Below are 24,636 nucleotides of genomic sequence, written 5' to 3'. Positions count from 1 at the left end.
GGTTCAAGGTCGACTCCCACTTCTCCAATGCATAACCTTTCATTCACTTCTCATTTTTCAAAGAAGTTGTAGTGTTGAAATTTTATCTGGCAAAATACCAGAAGAGTATGACTTGTGAAAACCTTCGGGTTCATACGGTTTTTAGGGAAGGTATAGGTTCAATCCATCGGGGCATCTTAGAAACATATACCTCAAACTTCAAGAGTAAAATCACCAGCTCAAAAGTAGAGTATGGTTATCAAGCAGAGGATACAAATTACCAAAGGCATTATATATCCATGGAAATGATCACAAGGTTATTGAATATGAAGGACACTGTCGGATAATAACCCAACAAGGGGTCTTGTGGTCTACAACGGAGCTGATGCGAGTATCGGTACTCTATCAGAGGAAGAAGGAATGAAAGGGCATCTGACTATAAAAACAACTGAGTAATTCAAAGCTCAAATGCAAAGGAATTATCATTTCCAAATCAAGGGATCAGAAGCCAATGGTCTGAATAAGAATGGATAAGTTGAATAGACTTAGGGGTACAATCAACGGCAATTTGATTGGTCGATAACCAGTTCACGTTTCAACTGACGTCTGAGCCGGGAGGATGAATTCTAGGCTCTGATTGAGGATTGCGAGCATTCGCAACAAATTGAATCAATGGACTCAAAATGATAATGACAAGAGATGCCAATAAGATTACGAGACTTAAGATTAATCATAATGCAAGTAAGCAAGAATTTCAAGAGCAAAAAGGCTCCTGAGGATTTTCGGAAGATCGAATGGTATTTTGAACACTTTTGTGAAATACTTGAATCAACTGGGGATGAGCGGATACTCGGTAAGTGCGAGAATTATCCGTAGGGGTATTCAGGTGACAAAGAACAGCAAGGCAGTAAGCTCAAAGGATTCTCGGAATAACAGAGAGAATTTTGGGGTATCTTGTAATAACAAGATCAACTGGGAAACACTGTATGAATGGCGAGTATACGTGGTTATCCATAGGAGTTTATCGATGAAAGGGAATTGCAAAAGCGATGAACACAAGTTCTCGGGTTATCAGCGGAGAGTGTCTTCAGGGTCTTCACGTGCAGCAGACGATCATCAGTAATAAGGGGCTCTCCGGTTGAAAGTGATAACGAGATCCTAATGTTAGATTTAGCAAAATTCACTTAACCCGAATAGAAGAGAGATCAGAGTCCCAGAGTATAGACAAGGAGTAAAAGATCGTAATACCACCCAATGGCGACGTGGGCCCGTAAGCCACACAGCCATGTTAGTAAAAGTTTTTCAATGACTAGACTCGACTTTGGCCAAGGAGTTGGAAAGGGGGATTCCTACAGGCAGTCGGTTCTGATACCAACTTGTGACGCCCCCGATTCGACCGTACACTAATCATGCACGCAAATGTGTACGATCAAGATCAGGGACTCACGGGAAGATATCACAACACAACTCTACAACATAAATAAGTCATACAAGCATCATAATACAAGCCAGGGGCCTCGAGGGCTCGAATACAAGTGCTCGATCATAGACGAGTCAGCGGAAGCAACAATATCTGAGTACAGACATCAGTTAAACAAGTTTGCCTTAAGAAGGCTAGCACAAAAGTAGCAACGATCGAAAAGGCAAGGCCTCCTGCCTAGGACCTCCTAACTACTCCTCGAAGCCGAACTCCACATAGAATCATCCTCGGGGTCTCTAGCTCCTGGACTCCAGCATCTGGTTGCGACAACCAGGTATAGAAAGGGGAAAAGAGGGAGAAAAGCAACCGTGAGTACTCATCCAAAGTACTCGCAAGCAAGGAGCTACACTACATATGCATGGGTATATGTGTAAAGGGTCATATCGGTGGACTGAACTGCAGAATGCCAGAATAAGAGGGGGATAGCTAATCCTGTCGAAGACTACGCTTCTGGCAGCCTCCATCTTGCAGCATGTAGAAGAGAGTAGATTGAAGTCCTCCAAGTAGCATCGCATAGCATAATCCTACCCGGCGATCCCCTCCTCGTCGCCCTGTTAGAGAGCGATCACCGGGTTGTATCTGGCACTTGGAAGGGTGTATTTTATTAAGTATCCGGTTCTAGTTGTCATAAGGTCAAAGTACAACTCCGGGTCGTCCTTTTACCGAGGGACACGGCTATTTGAATAGATAAACTTCCCTGCAGGGGTGCACCACATAACCCAACACGCTCGATCCCATTTGGTCGGACACACTTTTCTGGGTCATGCCCGGCCTCGTAAGATCAACACGTCGTAGCCCCACCTAGGCACAACAGAGAGGTTAGCACGCCGGTCTAAATCCTATGGCGCAGGGGTCTAGGCCCATCGCCCATTGCACACCTGCACGTTGCGAATGCGGCCGGAAGCAGACCTAGCCTAGTGGCGTTCCAGTCCAATCCGGCGCGCGCCACTCAGTCGCTGACGTCACGAAGGCTTCGGCTGAGACCACGACGTCGAGTGCCCATAACTGTTCCCGCGTAGTTGGTTAGTGCGTATAGACCAAATGGCCAGACTCAGATCAAATACCAAGATCTCGTTAAGCGTGTTAAGTATCCGCGAACGCCGACCAGGGCCAGGCCCACCTCTCTCCTAGGTGGTCTCAACCTGCCCTGTCGCTCGGCCACAAAGTAACAGTCGGGGGTCGTCAGGAACTCAGGCCCACCTCTACCGGGATGGAGCCACCTGTCCTTTCAGCCCCTCATCAGAATCACTTGCGGGTACTCAATGAGCCAACCCGACTTTAGTCACCACATGTGTCATGTATATAAAGTATATAGCATATACCCGTGATCACCTCCCGAGGTGATCACGGCCCAGTAGTATAGCATGGCAGATGGACAAGAGTGTAGGGCCACTGATGGAACACTAGCATCCTATACTAAGAAGTAGGATAGCAGGTAAGGGTAACAACTATAGCAACAATGAGAGGCTATGCAACAGAATAGGATTAACCAAAATCAGTAACATGCTACACTACTCTAATGCAAGCAGTATAGAGAAGAATAGGCGATATCTGGTGATCAGGGGGGGGCTTGCCTGGTTGCTCTGGCAAGGAGGGGTCATCGTCGACGTAGTCGATCACAGGGGCAGCAACGGTCTCGGAGTCTACCGGAGAGAAGAGGGGGAAGAAACAGTAAATATAAAGCAAACATAGCATCACAAAGCATAACATGGTAATATGCTGTGCCGGGTGTGACCTAACGTATGGATACACGATAAAGGTGGAAGGGGAATTCAACCGGGAATGTATTCCCCGTTCCGGACCTGTGTCAGCCAGATGACCGGAGGGGGAATGTTCCATGTTCAGCATGCTAAGGGCATGTGACAGATGAACGGAATGCGTATTCGGATTCGCTGGATTTTTCTAAGCAACTTTCATATAGAAAACATTTTCATCGGAGTTACGGTTTAATTACTATGAATTTCTAAAGGTTAAGGTATTTTCTGGAATTATTAATATTAACATAAAAGGAATATTGCATCAGCATGACGTCATTGTGACGTCAGCGGTCAACAGGACGGCTGACCAGGTCAAACTGACCAGTGGGTCCCACCTGTCATCGATAGTGGACTGAGAGTGGGTTATTTTAATTAAACATGGCTAATTAGCAGCTGGGCCCCACATGTCAGTGACTATTTAGCTTAACTAATTATTTTTAATTATAAAACATTTTAATTAGTTTAATTAAGCGGTGGGGCCTGCATGTCAGTGGCACTAGGCTGCCCAGTCAGCAGTTGACTGGGTCAACCCAGTCAACTGGGACCCATGGGGCCCACTGGCAGTGGCTCTAGGGTGGCCCCAGGCCAGCCACGTCGGCGGCCGGCACCGGAGTTGCGCCGGCGAGCTCTCCGCGGCGGCGAGTTCGCCGGAGACGCTCGGAAATTCGCTACGGGGCACCATTTTGCGCGGTTTTGCTTGCGTTCGAACGCTGACGGTGTCACGCGTCGAGTGGTGGCGGTAGCGCAGCCGGACTTGGCCGGAATCGGCGCCGGCGACGAGCAGAGGCGGCGGCGCGTACGGGTGCTCGACGGAGACGGCGCTACGGCGTGTAGCAGCTTGAACGGAAGGGTTGGGCGTTCTCTAAGCAGCGCGGCGAGCACGTTGGGCACTAGCCCGTGACCAAAAGGTCACCGGAGACGCGCCGACGACCAAACGAGGCGGCGGTGGTTCGGGCTTCGTCGGGGTAGTGGCTACGGGCGGCTAGAGAGGGCACGGGACGGCGCGTTCGGCGCAGGAGCTCACCGGGGGAGCGTGGGGTCTGGGCAGAGGGCTCGGGGAGGACCGGTGGTGTAGATCAAGGACGAGGATGATGCGGTGGCCGAGCCGGAGAAGAAGAAGAGTGCGGCGACGCGAGGGGCTCCGGGGCTCGATCCAGCGGTGTAGTGGAAGCAGAGGACCACGGCGGTGCTGTAGGACTTGCCGGGGCTATGAACGGACGACGGTGGCCACGGCTACGGCAATCGACGGCGACGGGGGCGCTCGGGCATCTCGAACAGAGGCGAGGAAGGGGACGAGAGGGGGATTGTGGACGCGCTAGGGTTTCGGGGGAGGGCGAGGGGGCATGTGGGGTGGGGAGACGAGGGGAGCCCGTGGCTTTGCCCTTATCCTCTCCCGGCGAGGAGGTCGGGGTCGACCTCGCCCCTGTAGCGACACGGAGCAGAGGAACAGGGAGGGGAGGGAGCGACCGGTGAGGGGGGAGTGGGCCGGCCTGCTGGGCCAGCTGGCTCGGGTGGGCCGAAGCCCAAGTGGGGCATGCGCTTTCCCTCTCTCTGCTTTTCCTTTTTTCCTTTTCTTTGTTTTTCTTTTTATTTTCAGCAGCTTTTGCATTTTCTGTTTAGCCAATAATGACTTTGCAAAATTATGCCACTGGCCAAAACAATTTCAAAGAATTATTGGGAATTGCCACAAAAAGATTGTGAGGCTTTTGAAATAGTTTGCAACCTTCATAATTTAAAAAGGCATTTAAACTATAGTTTTAGCCACTGTTTTAAAGTGGTTTAGGGCACTTAGACATTTGCAAAAATGTTGGTTCACTACCAATATTAGGTATGGATTATTTGGCACATGAAGAACATTTTAGTTTTAATATTTGAAAACTTTTATTGTTTGCTTGATTTTGACTTTGAATTTAAATCGGTTTCGAACTAACGTGAGATTAGCAACAGTAATCGAAGTGACGTGGCATCATTAGCAGAGGTTCACTGTAGCTTAATTATCCGGGCGTCACATTCGGCCCGACGGCACTCTCCTAGTGAAGTTGCAGGAGGCGGTCGAGGTTCTACCTTCTCCTCCTGTGTTCTTCTAAGGCTCGTCTTCGTCATCATCTGCAAGGTGGATGACGTCCGTTGGTGCTGCATCACTCGACAGCGAAAACTCAGTCGACCGATGGGTCAATTAGTGAGACAGACTGGAATATAAGTTGATCATATCTGGCCGAGAAAGTGGTTGCATCCGCAGTATCCATTTCCGCATGTTCTTCGTCGATCTGCATGGGCGACGTCGCAAAAGTGGCAGCTCTGGCATTCAAATTTCACTCGGTCAGTAAAACAATGAAGGTGTGCAACAATAAAGAAAGGAAAGATGCAACGAACACTCACTTTGAAGCAATGGGCACGACGACCTTAATCCTGGGTAGGGCCTTCCGTGGTTTCGGTGGAACAGTCTTGGGTTGCTTTGCACTCTTCTCAATCGGGTCCAGAGTTGCCGTTCGAGTGCGCTTGGCGTTCCTGACATTCGACACCAAGGCCTTGCTCTGGTTAGCAATCAGATCTTGGTTTGCCTTGGTTCGGCGCTCAGTGTGGGGAGGTGACTCGACTTCTTCACTGTCATCAGAATCATCACTGTCGTACTCACTCTCGTCAGCGTACTCGATATCAACACTCCCACCCTTGCTCTCTACTCCTTCGGTGGGTTGTTTTCTGTTCGGCACGGGCAAAAACATCTTCGTGAATGCCTGTAGAGCACAAATATTGAAGTAAGTCGGTTCTCAATGCCGTTGCATATTGGAAACAAAAGGTAAAACACTTGACAAGTTATGTCTCACCTCTCCTGGAGGATGCTCGACATCGAAAGGCAGAACCTGCTTGGATCCACGCGGATTGTCGTGAGCTCCGGCGATGCTCCTAAGCCATTGCATCACGGTCTCTTCCTTGACTTCCTCTGGATGGGTCCTAGCGGAGTCGTTTGGGCCCAAATTCAGCCACATGGGGTGGTCGCGTGCTTGCAGAGGCTGGATCCGCTGACTGAGGAACACCTCCAACAGATCCAGGCCTGTCACCCTACCCCGGATCAACTCAACTACAACTTCTACCAAGATCCCCACCTTAGCTTTCTCCTCCTTGTCCATAGTCAGCGAGTGAGGAGCACTGAGCTTCGCCAACAATAAAGGGGGAAGGCCAGCCGACGAGCCAGGGGTGGGAACGTCAGTGCGGTAAAACCAGGTTGACTGCCAACCCCTAACTGACTCGGGAAAGGTCATGGAAGGGAAGGCACTTCTACCTCTCATCTGGACACCTAAACCCCCACGCGGCTAGATCACGTGAGTCCTCACATCACCCGGATTCGCTTTCTTGACCGACTGAGAGCGGCATGTGAAGATGTGTTTGAACAACCCCAAGTGGGGGTGGCAACCCAAGAAATTTTCACACATTGAGACAAAGGCATCAAGGTATGATATGGCACTTGGGAGAAGGTGGTGGATTTGCGCACCAAAGAAATTCAAGAAACCACGAAAAAATGGGTGAGGAGGCAAAGAAAAACCTCTCTCCACGTGGGTGAGGAGGAGGACCTCCTCTCCGGGGCGCGGCACAGGCTCTACCTCCGCCTCCGGCAGCTCCCAAGATCCAGGGACCAACAGGCCATCGGAGGCGAGCCCATCGAGGTCCTCCGCCGTGACCGCCCAGGGTAGCCAGTCTCCTTGGATCCAACCCGGCGGCAGAGTGGGCCAGGAGCTCGATGCCTTCTTTCCCTTGGCCATCTTCTTGGCATGCTCCAACTTTGCCGTCTTGTCCTTCACCATCTCCACGGTGGTCGTCGGAGCCGAGCGGGGCGGCGCGGCGCAGGGGCGGAAGGGGTAGAGAGGCAAGGTGGAGAGGGGAAAATAGGAGAGCACTGTTACACCCCTCGGCCACGTCGTCCTTTATACCCGCACGCCCGAGTCACTGACCTGTGGGCCAACAGGATCCCAGCGCATCCCACAACTGGTGTCTGCTTGATACATGGTGATAAAGGGGGAACAAAAATCGAGGAGTCCCTCCCCGCCTGCCCCACTTACTGTGCTACAGCCGGCCCACGCGCTTCTCCAAATTTTTGAATCCCACGAAATCCGGGATCTGGTAGAACAATCGATCGCATCAAAGATATCCGCATTCATTCGGGTCGGATCCAGCGCTCGATGACTCACAGCTTGTCTCACTCGGACATTTAACAAGCCAGAATTGATCGAGGCGATTGACAAAGGATTTAGCAGCTCATGTACCTACAAACCTCTAAAAAATATCTCTGAGGCATTAAGTCTAGTCTGAATCAGCTTCAATCCTTTGACACTCGAACCCCGATCCATTCGGGGGCTAATGATGATGACATGTACCTAGGGTAGGGTCCTAGGCCTGACCTACATGCCCTACCCAAGGACACTACCTATGGGAATCCAAGACTTACAAAGTTAGAAAAGAGATGTCGACTGGAATGACCACAGCATGCAAGTCACCCGACACAAGATCCACTCGGTTACTCATCCACCACTCGACCATCCTTACTCACTCGAAGCACCTAATTTCACTCGAATGCAGAAGGCCTAGAGCCACTCCGGGTTGGCAACGGTCAGGCAATCAGTTCGTCGCTATAAAGATTATTAAGTGTAGGCGTTACCACTAACGCTCGCACCTTTAATGTCTCATTGAACCCTTTGCTGGGGAACGTAGCGGAAATTCAAAATTTTCTACGCATCACCAAGATCAATCTATGGAGTAATCTAGCAATGAGGGGAAGGGGAGTGCATCTACATACCCTTGTAGATCGCGATGCGGAAGTGTTGCAAGAACGCAGATGAAGGAGTCGTACTCGTAGCGATTCAGATCGCGGTTGATTCCGATCTAAGCGCCGAACCACGGCGCCTCCGCGTTCAACACACGTGCAGCCCGGTGACGACTCCCACGCCTTGATCCAGCAAGGAGAGAGGGAGAGGTTGGGGAAGACTCCATCCAGCAGCAGCACGACGGCGTGGTGGTGATGGAGGAGCGTGGCAATCCTGCAGGGCTTCGCCAAGCACCGTGGGAGAGGAGGAGGAAGAGGGGTAGGGCTGCGCCAAGAGAGAGATGTTCTCGTGTCTTTGGCAGCGCCAAAACCCCCACTATATATAGGGGAGGGGAAGGGGCTGCGCCCCCATCTAGGGTTCCCCCCCAAGGGGTGCGGCCAGCCCTAGATCCATCTAGGGGGGCGGCCAAGGGGGGAGAGAGGGGGGGCGCACCACTAGGTGGGCCTTAGGCCCATCTGAGCCTAGGGTTTCCCCCTTCCCCCCATCCTGCGCCCTGGGCCCCCTTGTGGGAGGCGCACCAGCCCACCTAGGGGCTGGTCCCTTCCCACACTTGGCCCACGCAGCCCTCTGGGGCCGGTGGCCCCACCTGGTGGACCCCCGGGACCCTCCCGGTGGTCCCGGTACGTTACCGATAGCACCCGAAACCTTTCCGGTGACCAAAACAGGACTTCCCATATAGAAATCTTTACCTCCGGACCATTCCGGAACTCCTCGTGACGTCCGGGATCTCATCCGGGACTCTGAACAACATTCGGTAACCACATATATCTATTCCCTATAACCCTAGCGTCATCGAACCTTAAGTGTGTAGACCCTACGGGTTCGGGAACCATGCAGACATGACCGAGACGTTCTCCGGCCAATAACCAACAGCGGGATCTGGATACCCATGTTGGCTCCCACATGTTCCACGATGATCTCATCGGATGAACCACGATGTCGGGGATTCAATCAATCCCGTATTCAATTCCCTTTGTCAACCGGTATGTTACTTGCCCGAGATTCGATCGTCGGTATCCCGATACCTTGTTCAATCTCGTTACCGGCAAGTCTCTTTACTCGTTCCGTACCACATCATCCCGTGATCAACTCCTTGGTCACATTGTGCACATTATGATGATGTCCTACCGAGTGGGCCCAGAGATACCTCTCCGTTCACACGGAGTGACAAATCCCAGTCTCGATTCGTGCCAACCCAACAGACACTTTCGGAGATACCTGTAGTGCACCTTTATAGCCACCCAGTTACGTTGTGACGTTTGGTACACCCAAAGCATTCCTACGGTATCCGGGAGTTGCACAATCTCATGGTCTAAGGAAATGATACTTGACATTAGAAAAGCTCTTAGCAAACGAACTACACGATCTTGTGCTAGGCTTAGGATTGGGTCTTGTCCATCACATCATTCTCCTAATGATGTGATCCCGTTATCAACGACATCCAATGTCCATGGTCAGGAAACCGTAACCATCTATTGATCAACGAGCTAGTCAACTAGAGGCTTACTAGGGACATGGTGTTGTCTATGTATCCACACATGTATCTGAGTTTCCTATCAATACAATTCTAGCATGGATAATAAACGATTATCATGAACAAGGAAATATAATAATAACCAACTTATTATTGCCTCTAGGGCATATTTCCAACAGTCTCCCACTTGCACTAGAGTCAATAATCTAGTTCACATCACCATGTGATTAACACTCACTGGTCACATCACCATGTGACCAACATCCAAAGAGTTTACTAGAGTCAACAATCTAGTTCACATCACTATGTGATTAACACTCAATGAGTTCTTGTTTGATCATGTTATGCTTGTGAGAGAGGTTATTAGTCAACTGGTCTGAACCTTTCAGATCCGTGTGTGCTTTATGAATATCTATGTCATCTTGTGGATGCTACCATGCGCTACTTGGAGCCATTTCAAATAACTGATCTACTATACGAATCCGGTTTACTACTCAAAGTCATCCGGATTAGTGTCAAAGTTCGCATCAACGTAACCCTTTACGACGAACTCCTTTTCACCTCCATAATTGAGAAAATTCCTTAGTCCACTAGATACTAAGGATAAGTTCGACCGCTGTCATGTGATCCACTCCAGGATCACTATTGTACCCCTTGACCAACTCATGGCAAGGCACACTTCATGTGCGGTACACAACATAGCATACTGTAGAGCCTACGTCTAAAGCATAGGGGACGACCTTCGTCCTTTCTCTCTCTTCTGCTGTGGTCAGGTCTTGAGTCTTACTCAATAATCACACCTTGTAACACAGCCAAGAACTCCTTCTTTGCTGATCTATTTTTGAACTCTTTCAAAATCATGTCAAGGTGTGCGTTCTTTGAAAGTATCATCAGGCGTCTTGATCTATCTCTATAGATCTTGATGCCCAATATGTAAGCAGCTTTATCCAGGTCTTCCTTTGAAAAACTCCTTTCAAACAACCCCTTATGCTTTCCAGAAATTCTACATCATCTCTGATCAACAATATGTCAACAACATATACTCATCAGAAATTCTATAGTGCTCCCACTCACTTCTTTGGAAATACAAGTTTCTAACAAACTTTGTATAAACCCAAAAACTTTGATCACTCCATCAAAGCGTATATTCTGACTCCGAGATGCTTGCTCTAGTCCATGGAAGGATCGCTGGAGCTACCATACCTTTTAGCATCCTTAGGATCGACAAAACCTTTCTGATTGTATCACATACAACCTTTCCTTACGAAAACTGGTAAGGAAACTTGTTTTTGACATCCATCTGCCAGATTTCATAAATGCAGCTAATGCTAACATGATTCCGACGGACTTAAGCATCGCTACGGATGAGAAAATCTCATCGTGTCAACTCCTTGAACTTGCGAAAATACTCTTTGCCACAAGTCGAGCTTCATAGACGGTAACATTACTGTCCATGTCCGTCTTCTTCTTAAAGATCCATTTATCTCAATGGCTTGCCGATCATCGGGAAAGTTCACCAAAGTCCATGCTTTGTTCTGATACATGGATCCTATCTCGGATTTCATGGCTTCTAACCATTTGTCGGAATATGGGCCCACCATCGCTTCTCCATAGCTCGTCGGTTCAGTATTGTCTAACAACATGATATCTAAGACAGGATCACGTACCACTCTGAAGTAGCACGCATCCTCGTCGTCCTACGAGGTTTGGTGGTGACTTGATCCGAAGTTTTCATGATCACTATCATAAGCTTCCACTTCAATTGGTGTAGGTGCAACTGGAACAACTTCATGTGCCCTGCTACACACTAGTTGAAGTGACGGTTCAATAACCTTATCAAGTCTCCACCATCCTCCCACTCAATTCTTTCGAGAGAAACATTTCCTCGAGAAAGGACTCGTTTCTAGAAGCAATTACTTTTGCTTCCAGATCTGAAATAGGAGGTATACCCAATTGTTTTGGGTATGCTATGAAGATGCATTTATCCGCTTTGGGTTCGAGCTTATCAGCCTGAAACTTTTTCACATAAGCATCGCAGCCCCAATTTTTTTTAAGAAACGACAACTTAGGTTTCTCTAAACGGTGTCGTCTCAACGGAATTGCGTGGGGCCCTTTTTAAAGTGAATGCGGTTATCTCTAATGCCTAACCCATAAACGATAGTGGTAATTCGATAAGAGACATCATGGTATGCACCATATCCAATAGGGTGCAGTTATGATGTTCGGACACACCATCACACTTTGGTGTTCCAGGAGGTATTAATTGTGAAACACTTTCCACAATGTCTTAATTGTGTGCCAAACTCGTAACTCAGATACTCATCTCTATGATCATGTCACAGACATTTTATCCTCTTGTCACGACGATCTTCAACTTCACTCTGAAATTACTTGAACCTTTCAATAATTCAGACTTGTGTTTCATCAAGTAAATACACTCAGCATCTACTCAAATCATCTGTGAAGTAAGAACATAACGATATCCACCGCATGCCTCAGCACCCATTGGACTGCACACATCAAATGTATTACTTCCAACAAGTTGCTCTCTTGTTCCATCTTACTGAAAACGAGGCCTTTCAGTCATCTCGCCCATGTGGTATGATTTGCATGTCTCAAGTGATTCAAAATCAAGTGAGTCCAAACGATCCATCTGCATGGAGTTTCTTCATACCAATAGACATGGTTCGCATGTCTCAATCTTTTGAAAAACGAGTGAATCCAAAGATCCATCTACATGGAGCTTCTTCATGCGTTCCATACCAATATGACTCAAATGGCAGTGCCACAAGTATGTGGTACTATCATTACTATTTTATATCTTTTGGCACGAACATGTGTATCACTACGATCGAGATTCATTTTAGGTGCAAGACCATTGAAGGTATTATTCAAATAAACAGAGTAACCATTATTCTCCTTAAATGAATAACCGTATTGCGATAAACATAATCCAATCATGTTTATGCTCAACGCAAACACCAAATAACAATTATTTAGGTTTAACACCAATCTCGATGGTAGAGGGAGCATGCGACGCTTGATCACATCAACCTTGGAAACACTTCCAACACATATCGTCATCTCACCTTTAGCTAGTCTCTGTTTATTCCGCAGCTTTTATTTCGAGTTACTAACACTTAGCAACCGAACCGGTATCTAATACCCTGGTGCTGCTAGGAGTACTAGTAAAGTACACATTCATATAATGTATATCCAATATACTTCTGTCGACCTTGCCTGCCTTCTCATCTACCAAGTATCTAGGGTAGTTCTGCTTCAGTGACCGTTCCCCTCAATACAGGAGCACTTAGTCTCGGGTTTGGGTTTAACCTTGGGATTCTTCACTAGAGCAGCAAATGATTTGCTGTTTCATGAAGTATCCCTTTTGCCCTTGCCCTTCTTGAAACTAGTGGTTTTACTAACCATCAACAATTGATGCTCCTATTTTATTTCTACTTTCGCGGTGTCAAACATCGCGAATAGCTCAAGGATCATCATATCTATCCCTGATATGTTATAGTTCATCACGAAGCTCTAATAGCTTGGTGGCAGTGACTATGGAGAACCATCACTATCTCATCTGGAAGATTAACTCCCACTCGATTCAAGCGATTGTGGCACTCAGACAATCTGAGCACATGCTCAACGATTGAGCTTTTCTCCCTTAGTCTGTAGGCTTAAGAAACTTGTCAGGGGTCTCATACCTCTTGACGTGGGCACTAGTCTGAAATCCCAATTTCAGTCTTCGGAACATCTCATATGTTCTACGACGTTTCAAAACGTCTTTGGTGCCACAATTCTAAACCGTTAGCATTACGCACTGAACTATCACGTAGTCATCAAAACGTGTATGTCAGATGTTTCGCAACATCTACAGACGACACTGAGGTTCAGCACACCGAGCGGTGCATTAAGGACATAAGCCTTCTGTGCAGCAATGAGGACAATCCTCAGTTTACGGACCCAGTCCGCATAATTGCTACTATCAACTTTCAACTAAATTTTCTCTAGGATCATATCTTAAACAGTAGAACTAAAGCGTAAGCTATGACATAATTTGCAAAGACCTTTTGACTATGTTCATGATAATTAAGTTCATCTGATTAATGAACTCCCACTCAGATAGACATCCCTCTAGTAATCTAAGTGATACATGATCCGAGTCAAACTAGGCCGTGTCCGATCATCACGTGAGACGGACTAGTCATCATCGGTGAACATCTCCATGTTGATCGCATCTACTATACGACTCATGTTCGACCTTTCGATCTCTTGTGTTCCGAGGCCATGTCTGTACATGCTAGGCTCGTCAAGTCAACCTAAGTGTTTCGCATGTGTTCCGAGGCCATGTCTGTACATGCTAGGCTCGTCAACACCCGTTGTATTCGAACGTTAGAATCTATCACACCCGATCATCACGTGGTGCTTTGAAACAACGAACCTTCGCAATGGTGCACAGTTAGGGGGAACACTTCTCTTGAAATTTTAGTGAGGGATCATCTTATTCATGCTACCATCGTTCTAAGCAAATAAGATGTAAACATGACAAACATCACATGCAAATCATAAAGTGACATGATATGGCCAATATCATCTTGCGCCTTTTGATCTCCATCTTTGAGGCGCGGCATGATCACCTTTGTCACCGGCATGACACCACGATCTCCATCATCATGATCTCCATCATCGTGTCTTCATGAAGTTGTCTCGCCAACTATTACTTCTACTACTATGGCTAACGGTTAGCAATAAAGTAAAGTAATTACATGGCGTTTTCATTGACACGCAGGTCATACAATAAATTAAGACAACTCCTATGGCTCCTGCCGGTTGTCATACTCATCGACATGCAAGCCGTGATTCCTATTACAAGAACATGATCAATCTCATACATCACATATATCATTCATCACATCCTTTTGGCCATATCACATCACATAGCATACCCTGCAAAAACAAGTTAGACGTCCTCTAATTGTTGTTGCATGTTTTACGTGGCTGCTATGGGATTCTAGCAAGAACGTTTCTTACCTACGCAAAAGCCACAACGTGATATGCCAATTTATATATACCCTTCATAAGGACCCTTTTCATCGAATCCGATCCGACTAAAGTGGGAGAGACAGACACCCGCTAGCCACCTTATGCAACTAGTGCATGTCAGTCGGTGGAACCTGTCTCACGTAAGGGTACGTGTAAGGTCGGTCCGGGCCGCTTCATCCCACGATGCCGCCGAATCAAGATAAGACTAGTAACGGCAAGTAAATTGACAAAATCGACGCCCACAACTACTTTGTGTTCTACTCGTGCATAGAATGTACGCATAGACCTAGCTCATGATGCCACAGCTGGGGAACGTAGCGGAAATTCAAAATTTTCTACGCATCACCAAGATCAATCTATGGAGTAATCTAGCAACGAGGGGAAGGGGAGTACATCTACATACCCTTGTAGATCGCAATGTGGAAGCGTTGCAAGAACGCGGATGAAGGAGTCGTACTCGTAGCGATTCAGATCGCGGTTGATTCCGATCTAAGCGCCGAACCACGGCGCCTCCGCGTTCAACACACGTGCAGCCTGGTGACGACTCCCACGCCTTGATCCAGCAAGGAGAGAGGGAGACGTTGGGGAAGACTCCGTCCAGCAGCAGCACGACGGCGTGGTGGTGATGGAGGAGCGTGGCAATCCTGCAGGGCTTCGCCAAGCACCACGGGAGAGGAGGAGGAAGAGGGGTAGGGCTGCGCCAAGAGAGAGATGTTCTCGTGTCTTTGGCAGCCCCAAAACCCCCACTATATATAGGGGAGGGGAAGGGGCTGCGCCCCCATCTAGGGTTTCCCCCCCAAGGGGTGCGGCCAGCCCTAGATCCATCTAGGGGGCGGCCAAGGGGGGAGAGAGGGGGGGCGCACCACTAGGTGGGCCTTAGGCCCATCTAAGCCTAGGGTTTCCCCCTTCCCCCCTTCCTGCGCCCTGGGTCCCCTTGTGGGAGGCGCACCAGCCCACCTAGGGGCTGGTCCCTTCCCACACTTGGCCCACGCAGCCCTCTGGGGCCGGTGGCCCCACCTGGTGGACCCCCGGGACCCTCCCGGTGGTCCCGGTACGTTACCGATAGCACCCGAAACCTTTCCGGTGACCAAAACAGGACTTCCCATATATAAATCTTTACCTCCGGAACTCCTCGTGACGTCCGGGATCTCATCCGGGACTCCGAACAACATTCGGTAACCATGTATATCTATTCCCTATAACCCTAGCGTCATCGAACCTTAAGTGTGTGGACCCTACGGGTTCAGGAACCATGCAGACATGACCGAGACGTTCTCCGGCCAATAACCAACAGCGGGATCTGGATACCCATGTTGGCTCCCACATGTTCCACGATGATCTCATCGGATGAACCACGATGTCGGGGATTCAATCAATCCCGTATTCAATTCCCTTTGTCAACCGGTATGTTACTTGCCCGAGATTCGATCGTCGGTATCCCGATACCTTGTTCAATCTCGTTACCGGCAAGTCTCTTTACTCGTTCCGTAACACATCATCCCGTGATCAACTCCTTGGTCACATTGTGCACATTATGATGATGTCCTACCGAGGGGGCCCAGAGATACCTCTCCGTTCACACGGAGTGACAAATCCCAGTCTCGATTCGTGCCAACCCAACAGACACTTTCGGAGATACCTGTAGTGCACCTTTATAGCCACCCAGTTACGTTGTGACGTTTGGTACACCCAAAGCATTCCTACGGTATCCGGGAGTTGCACAATCTCATGGTCTAAGGAAATGATACTTGACATTAGAAAAGCTCTTAGCAAACGAACTACACGATCTTGTGCTAGGCTTAGGATTGGGTCTTGTCCATCACATCATTCTCCTAATGATGTGATCCCGTTATCAACAACATCCAATGTCCATGGTCAGGAAACCGTAACCATCTATTGATCAACGAGCTAGTCAATTAGAGGCTTACTAGGGACATGGTGTTGTCTATGTATCCACACATGTATCTGAGTTTCCTATCAATACAATTCTAGCATGGATAATAAACGATTATCATGAACAAGGAAATATAATAATAACCAATTTATTATTGCCTCTAGGGCATATTTCCAACACCCTTGCGTAACAAAGGTTGATGAGGGGTCAGCGGACTCTATATAAGCCGCCCTTCCGCTCCTACACAAGGGTTCGCACCACCTCTAACTCAACACTCCATACAACAAACACCCGCAGCACCGAGACGTAGGGTCATTACCTCCTCCGAGAGGAGTCAGAACTCGTAAATCTGAGTGTACAACTTCACCGTAGGTAGGCTCTGCCCTCTCCTATGTACTCCTAACCTCTACTGTCAGATTTGTTCCCACGACACCACCATCAGTCATTAAATATCTAGGGACTCCAAACCTTGGGAAAATAACTTCTTTAAGCATTTTAATGGAGGTGTTATAATCAGTACTACTAGTTGGAATAGCTTCTACCCACTTAGTGACATAATCAACAGCAACCAAAATATGTGTAAACCCATTAGAGGAAGGAAAAGGTCCCATAAAACCAAATACCCAAACATCAAAAGGTTCAACAACAAGTGAATAATTCATAGGCATTTCATGACGCTTACCGATATTACCTATTCTTTGACATTCATCACAAGACAAGACAAACTTACGGGCATCCTTGACAAGAGTAGGCCAATAAAAACCAGATTGCAATACCTTGTGTGCAGTTCTATCTCCTGCATGATGTCCTCCGTAGGTTTCGGAGTGACATTTTTGTAGGATTTGTTCCGGTTCATGCTCAGGTATACAATGTCTAATAATACCTTCTACTCCCTCTTTATAAAGATGTGGGTCATCCCAAAAGTAATGTCTTAAATCATAAAAGATTTTTTTTCTTTTGTTGGTATGTGAAACTAGGTGGTATAAATTTAGCAATGATATAATTAGCATAGGCAGCATACCAAGGAGTATTATGAGAAGCATTTATTATAGCTAGTTGTTCATCAGGGAAGCTATCATCAATAGGTAGTGGGTCATCAAGAATATTTTCTAACCTAGACAAGTTATCGGCTACGGGGTTCTCAGCTCCCTTCCTATCAGTAATATGCAAGTCAAATTCTTCTAGCAAGAGAACCCACCTAATGAGTCTAGGTTTAGCATCTTTCTTTTCCATAAGATATTTTATAGCAGCATGATCGGTGTGAACAATTACTTTGGAATCAACAATGTAAGATTTGAATTTATCACAAGCAAACACAACTGCTAAAAATTCTTTTTCAGTAGTGGCATAATTTCTTTTGGGCACTGTCTAGAATTTTGCTAGCATAATGGATAACATTTAATTTCTTATCAACTCTTTGTCCTAGAATAGCACCAACATCGTAATCACTAGCATCACACATAATTTCAAAAGGCAAGTTCATGTCAGGTAGTTGAACAATAGGTGCAGAAGTTAAGGCTTTCTTAAGTGTTTCAAAGGCTTCTACACAATCATCATCAAAAACAAATGGAACATCCTTTTGTAAAAGATTAGTAAGAGGCCTAGAAATTTTAGAGAAGTCTTTAATAAACCTCCTATAGAAACCAGCATGACCGAGGAAACTATGAATACCTTTAATGTCTTTAGGACATGGCATTTTCTCAATTGCATCAACTTTTGCTTTATCAACCACAATACCTCGTTCAGAAATTTTATGCCCCAAGACAATGCCTTCATTAACCATAAAGTGGCACTTCTCCCAATTCAAGACAAGATTAGCTTGTTCACATCTCTGCAAAACTCGATCAAGATTGCTTAAGAAATCATCAAAAGAAGTTCTGTAAACGGAAAAATCATCCGTGAAAACCTCAAAAATCTTTTCACAAAAATCAGAGAATGTAGCAGTCATACATCTTCGAAAAGTAGGAGGTGCATTACATAAACCAAAGGGCATACGTCTGTAAGCATAAGTTCCAAAAGGGCAAGTGAAAGTGGCTTTATCTTGATCAGGTTGTGAAACAGGTATTTGAGAGAAACCAGAATATCCATCAAGAAAACAAAAGTGTGCGTGCTTAGATAATCTTTCTAGCATTTGATCAATGAAAGGAAGAGGGTAATGATCTTTTCTAGTACTTTATTTATTTTTCTAAAATCAATTACCATTCTATAGCCAGTAACAATTCTTTGTGGGATAAGTTCATTTTTGTCATTAGGAATAATAGTAATACCTCCTCTCTTAGGGACATAATGAACAGGACTTACCCATCTAGTATCAGCTATGGGATAGATTATACCTACTTCTAGAAGCTTCAGTATTTCAGTTCTTACCACTTCCTTCATCTTAGGATTCAACCGCCCTTGGTGCTCAATAACAGGTTTAGCAATAGGTTCCATATTAATCTTGTGCTAACATAGAGTGGGACTAATGCCCTTAATATCATCAAGAGTATATCAAATAACAGCACGGTGCTTCCTCATAATTTTTAATAATCTCTCTTCTTCGTGTTCTGAAAGGTCAGCACTAATAATAATAGGATATATCTTTTTCTCATCAAGATAAGCATACTTAAAACTGTCTGGCAATTCTTTTAATCCAAACACGGGATCACCTTTAGGTGGAGGAGGACCTCTTAGAGTTTCAATAGGCAAATTGTGCTTAAGGATAGGTTGTTGTTCAAAGAATATTTTATCTATTTCATTTCTTTCACACAAGTGCATATCATTCTCATGGTCTAGCAAGTATTGTTCTAAAGGATCAGTAGGAGGTACGGCAATAGAAGCAAGACCAATTCTTTCATTTTTACTAGGTGATTCTTTATCATGAGGTTGTCTACGAAACTTAGAGAAATTAAAATCATGAGACACATCACCAAAATTAACACTGGCCATTTCTTTAAGGCAATCTATTTTAGCATTGACAGTGTTCAAGAAAGGTCTGCAAAAGATTATGGGACAAAAGTCACTTGTGGGGAACCAAGAACTAAAAAATCACTAGGGTATTTTATTTTCCCACACAAGGCTTCAACATCTCTAACAATCCCAAGTGGTGTGATGGTATCTCTATTAGCAAGTTTAATAGTAACATTTACGTCCTCTATTTCAGCGGGTGCTATATCATTCATAATTTCTTGGTAGAGAGTAAAAGGAATAGCACTCACACTAGCACCTAAATCACATAGGCCATGATAATAATGATCTCCTATTTTAACTAAGACAACATGCATGCCAACAACAGGTCTATGTTTATCTTTTTCATCGGGTTTGGCAATTCTAGTTGCTTCATCACAGAAGTAAATAACATGCCCATCATTATTATAGACCAAGAGATCTTTAACCACAACAACACTAGGTTCTACTTTAATTTGTTCAGAAGGTTTAGGTGCTTTGATGTTACTTTTGTGAACCACTGTTGATACCTTAGCATGTTCCTTTATCCTAACAGGGAAATGTGGTTTTTCAATATAAGCAATAGGAACTACTGGATCAACATTGTAAATGATAGTTTCATCTTTAGCTTTGACCGGTTCTTTAATTTACTATTTAATAGGGGGATGATATTTAAACCACTTCTCCTTAGGGAGATCAACATGAGTAGCAAATGATTCACAAAATGAGGCTACTATCTCAGAGTCAAGTCCATATTTAGTGCTAAAATTGTCTAAAGCATCGGTATTCATAAAAGATATAACGCAATCAAACTCAAGCTTAATAGCTGACTCCTTACCTTCGTCGAGCTCCCAATCTTCAGAGTTGCATTTAATTCTTTTTAAAAGATCCCACTTGAATTCAATAGTCTTCTTCATAAAAGAACCAGCACAAGAAGTATCGAGCATGGATTGATTATTACGAGAAAGCTGAGCATAAAAATTCTGAATGATAATTTCTCTCAAGAGCTCATGATTGGGGCAGGAATATAACATTGACTTAATCCTTTCCAAATCTAGAGCAATACTTTCTCTTTCACGAGGCCAAAAATTATATATATAATTCCGATCACGATGAACTAGATGCATATGATATTTTTTTGGTGAAATTCCAATTTCATACGATTCCAGTTCCAAGATCCAATATCATCGCGTAGCCTATAACATGTCAATGCTTTTTACCCCAAAGTTAAAGGGAAAACCTTCTTATTAACTTCATCTCTGGGTAAACCCGCAAGCTTAAACAATCCACAAATTTCATCCACATGTATCACATGCACATCAGGATGCTTAGTTCCGTCTCCTGCATAAGGATTAGCCAGTAGTTGCCCAATCATACCCGAAGGAATTTCATAACTATGTTTTAAGTAGGTGCAGTAGGTTGAGGGGAAACACTTTGTGTTTCCAGTCAAGGTGAAGATACCCCAAACAAAACCCTCAAAGGATTGTTTTCCATAGTAACAAGTGACAATAAATTTCAGCATGTACTATAATTTTTTTCCTTACCGATTCCACTTACCAAAAGTGCTTCACTCCCCGGAAATGGCACCAAAAAAGAGTCTTGTTGACCCACAAGTATAGGGGATCAATCGTAGTCCTTTCGATAAGTAAGAGTTTCAAACCCAACGAGGAGCAGAAGGAAATGACAAGCGGTTTTCAGCAAGGTGGTTTCTACAAGCGCTAAAATTGTTGGTAACAAGTAGTTTGATAATAGGATAATTTGTAATGGAAAAGTAATGGTAATGGTAAATAAAGTGCAACAAGGTATCCCAATCCTTTTTGTAGCAAAGGACAGGCTGGAACGGTCACTTAAAATAAGCAAAGCGTTCTTGAGGGCACACGGGAATTTCATCTAGTCACTTTCATCATGTTGGTTTGATTTGCGTTCGCTACTTTGATAATTTGATATATGGGTGGACTGGTGCTTGGGTGTATTTCTTACTTGAACAAGCCTCCCACTTATGATTAACCCCCTCGCAAGCATCTGCAACTATGAAATAAGGATTAAGATAACAATCCAACCATAGCATTAAACATATGGATCCAAATCAGTCCCTTACGGAATAGCGCATAAACTAGGGTTTAAGCTTCTGTCACTCTAGAAACCCATCATCTAATAACTACTCCACAATGCATTCCCTTAGGCCCAAGGATGATGAAATTGTCGGATTACGGGTTCCGGCAAACCCTTGAGAGGTTCGAACTCTGGGGTGTGCACGAAGAACACTCTCTCCCTAGCTCGCTCGCTCAACGATCCCACGGCCTAGCTCGACGAACCCAAAGAACAAGAGACACGGGAGTTTATACTGGTTCGGGCCACCTTGCGGTGTAATACCCTACTCCAGTGTGTGGTGGATTGCCTCGAGGGGCTGAGGATGAACTAGTACAGTGGATGAACAGCCTCAGGAGGTGAGGTGTTCTTGAGCTCGATGAGCTGGTGTGTGTGAGGGTGCACTACAAAAAAATACACTTCCGTGATGATACGTTTTTGTCACAGTAGGTCATGTTTTCTGTCATGCATGTACATCCATGACAAATTTATGACAGAATCAAGATAGTCATACCTGTGCTGTCGTAGAAGTGTTCCATGACATTACCAAAATTATCATCACGGAAGTGTCCACTTCCATGACGATAAATCACGCGTCACAGAAGTGCTTTCGTCAAGGGTGACCGACACGTGGCATCCACCGTAACGGAACGCCGTTAAGCTATCGGGTCCGGTTTTGGATCCGATAACCCGTTAACAGCCTCAACCAATGGGGATTTTCCACGTGTAAAATCATCATTGGCTGGAGGGAACACGTGTCGGCTCACCGTTGGGACAGATGTCATCCACTCATTGGACCCAAAGCGCCTATGATACGTCGACACGTGGCACGGCCCAACAGAGGCCCATTCCTGTGAAAAGGCCGGCCCATTTGACTTGGTCAAAAGGTGGCGGGCCGGCCCACGGCAAGCCTGTTAACGGCCTGTTCGCATATAGCCCATTTACAGCCTGCTAACCCAGGGCCCGTTTATGGCCTATCCGAATTAGGCCTAGTAGCGTCATCTGGGCCGTCCAATATAATTCCAGCCCGTTTTAACTTCCGGCCCATGTATGGCCCATGACGTCTTTCGGCCCATATGAGGCCCTTAGTAACCCTCGGCCCATTAACGGCCCGTGGTAAAACTGGCCCGTAATGAACAGTGTATCACTTTATACCCATTAACGGCCCATTATACCGTTGGGCCGTTTCCAGCCCATGTTATCTTTCGGCCTTCTCAGGACCCATTTATTCTTGGGCTCATTTCCAGCATTTGTTTACTTTCGGCCCGTTACTGTCATTTTCTGCTTGTGGGCCAAATTCGCCCGTGGTTACAGTCGGCCCGTTTGTGGCCCGTTAATACGTTGGGCCGTTTTCATAGCGTCATCAAATACGGCCGATTAACGACGGCCCGTTATGGTCGGCCCATGAACGGACGATTTCAACTCTAGCCCATTTAGGCCATAATGTGGTATGTTATTGGCCCATGTTTGGCCAACCGATCATACGGCCCGTAGAAGGCCCATTGATGATACGTCCCGTAGAAGGCCCATTGTGTCTATGGCCCGTATAAGGCCCATTGTTTCTATGCCCCATAGAAGGCCCATTATTTCTACGGCCCTTAGAAGGCCCATTGTTTCTACGGCCCGTAGGAGGCCCATGTTAACTACAGTAAATATGTAGCCCATGGTTAATGTGGCCTAGTTTTAAAAAATAGGCTATTGCGGCCACTAGCAAACCATGGAAAAAGAACTGCACTGACTACAGAAAACAAATAAACAAGACAATAAGGAAATAAATAGGCAAGCAACTTATGCTAGGCCATCACGGCTATTACACATATTACATCCACTAGGCATCAAAGTTCGCCACCAGTGCAAATATAGGGAACAAAGCAGCATATAAACGCCGCAGCAAAACAAGTCCAGAACTGAAACCACTTCAAAAGAGCTCAAGAAACAATATCCTGGGTACCCATAATGCTGGCAAGATGCTTAGCAAGCTTATTAACTTTCTCTTGTTTGGCGCTTAAATCCTCCAGCACTTGCTGTTGCACCAGAAAGTATGCATCTGAATTCTGCAGGGACTTCTGATCGATGTCTTTCAACTTGAAGTTGAGACTCAAGAAGCCGAACTGATTCATGTAGCGAGTTCGAAGAGCTGGTGCCAGCAGTAGTAGCCAGTAACTCGAACACTACATCAAGACAGGACTTTGGGGTTGTCTCGGTGTCTTCAATATAGTTTTTATCAGCTTTCTTGGAGACCAACAGGGATGTCTCACTATCTTGAACCTTATCTGCATTACTTCCTGTACCATTGCATAACGGGGTACTCTTCTCCAATATTTTATCCGCATTCTAAAAGAGAAACAAACAAACACATCACAGGTTTACAATGTAGTATATGAAACTCATTTTGGTGAACCAGTTCAGTAGTAAGGTGGACAGGATAACAGCATGAATCAAACATGTATCTATGTAGTATGGTCACTGTATGGTCTATATCATTCTAGTTTATGTTGCCAAATCAAGATAGATACAGTTCGAATCATATCTATTTAAGACAAAGCAGCTTAGACAAAATATAAGTGTGGGAAACTATACAACAATAACAACAATTGTAAGGTGCATGGCATGAGAATATAACTGTTTATTCAATTGAAACTGAAATCAACATAGAGCAAGTTACAATAGCAAACACGTTAAAGAAACAGGTTTAAAACATACCTGTTGCGCCATTGGAGTTTCAATTGCATCCTTCAAATTTGAAATTAGTTGGTATGAGTAAATACAGTGATGCAAGAGTAAAGTAGTATGAACCATAGCCACGGAACCTGACCTGAGAACAATTCTTCTTCTGCTTTAAGCGTTGACTTGGGGTTCGGAGTGGTAGTCCTCGTGCTTTGGGCACTGCAGTTGCCTTACTAACTGCTCGTGTTTGGGTGCTATGTGGTGGAGACGGTGTTGTGTCAACGGGAACTGGGTTACTATCTGCTGGGGTTGGGGTTAGAAGGGGTGTAGCTGGTTCTCTGTCCAACTGGGTAGGGGTACAATCTGCGTGAGTCTGGGTTATGTGTGGTGGGGCTGATTCTTGGGCAATTACAACCGTGGTTCTATCTCCATCAACAGGTAGCACGATCTTTTCTGAAGACCGTGTTACTCCCACAGATACTGCCATCACTCCCTCCAATTGAAATGGC

Source organism: Triticum aestivum, chromosome 4D (assembly GCF_018294505.1).
Source record: "Triticum aestivum cultivar Chinese Spring chromosome 4D, IWGSC CS RefSeq v2.1, whole genome shotgun sequence".
NCBI lineage: Eukaryota > Viridiplantae > Streptophyta > Magnoliopsida > Poales > Poaceae > Triticum > Triticum aestivum.
The sequence above is the reverse complement of the archived record's forward strand: the minus strand, read 5'-3'. Positions refer to the sequence as shown.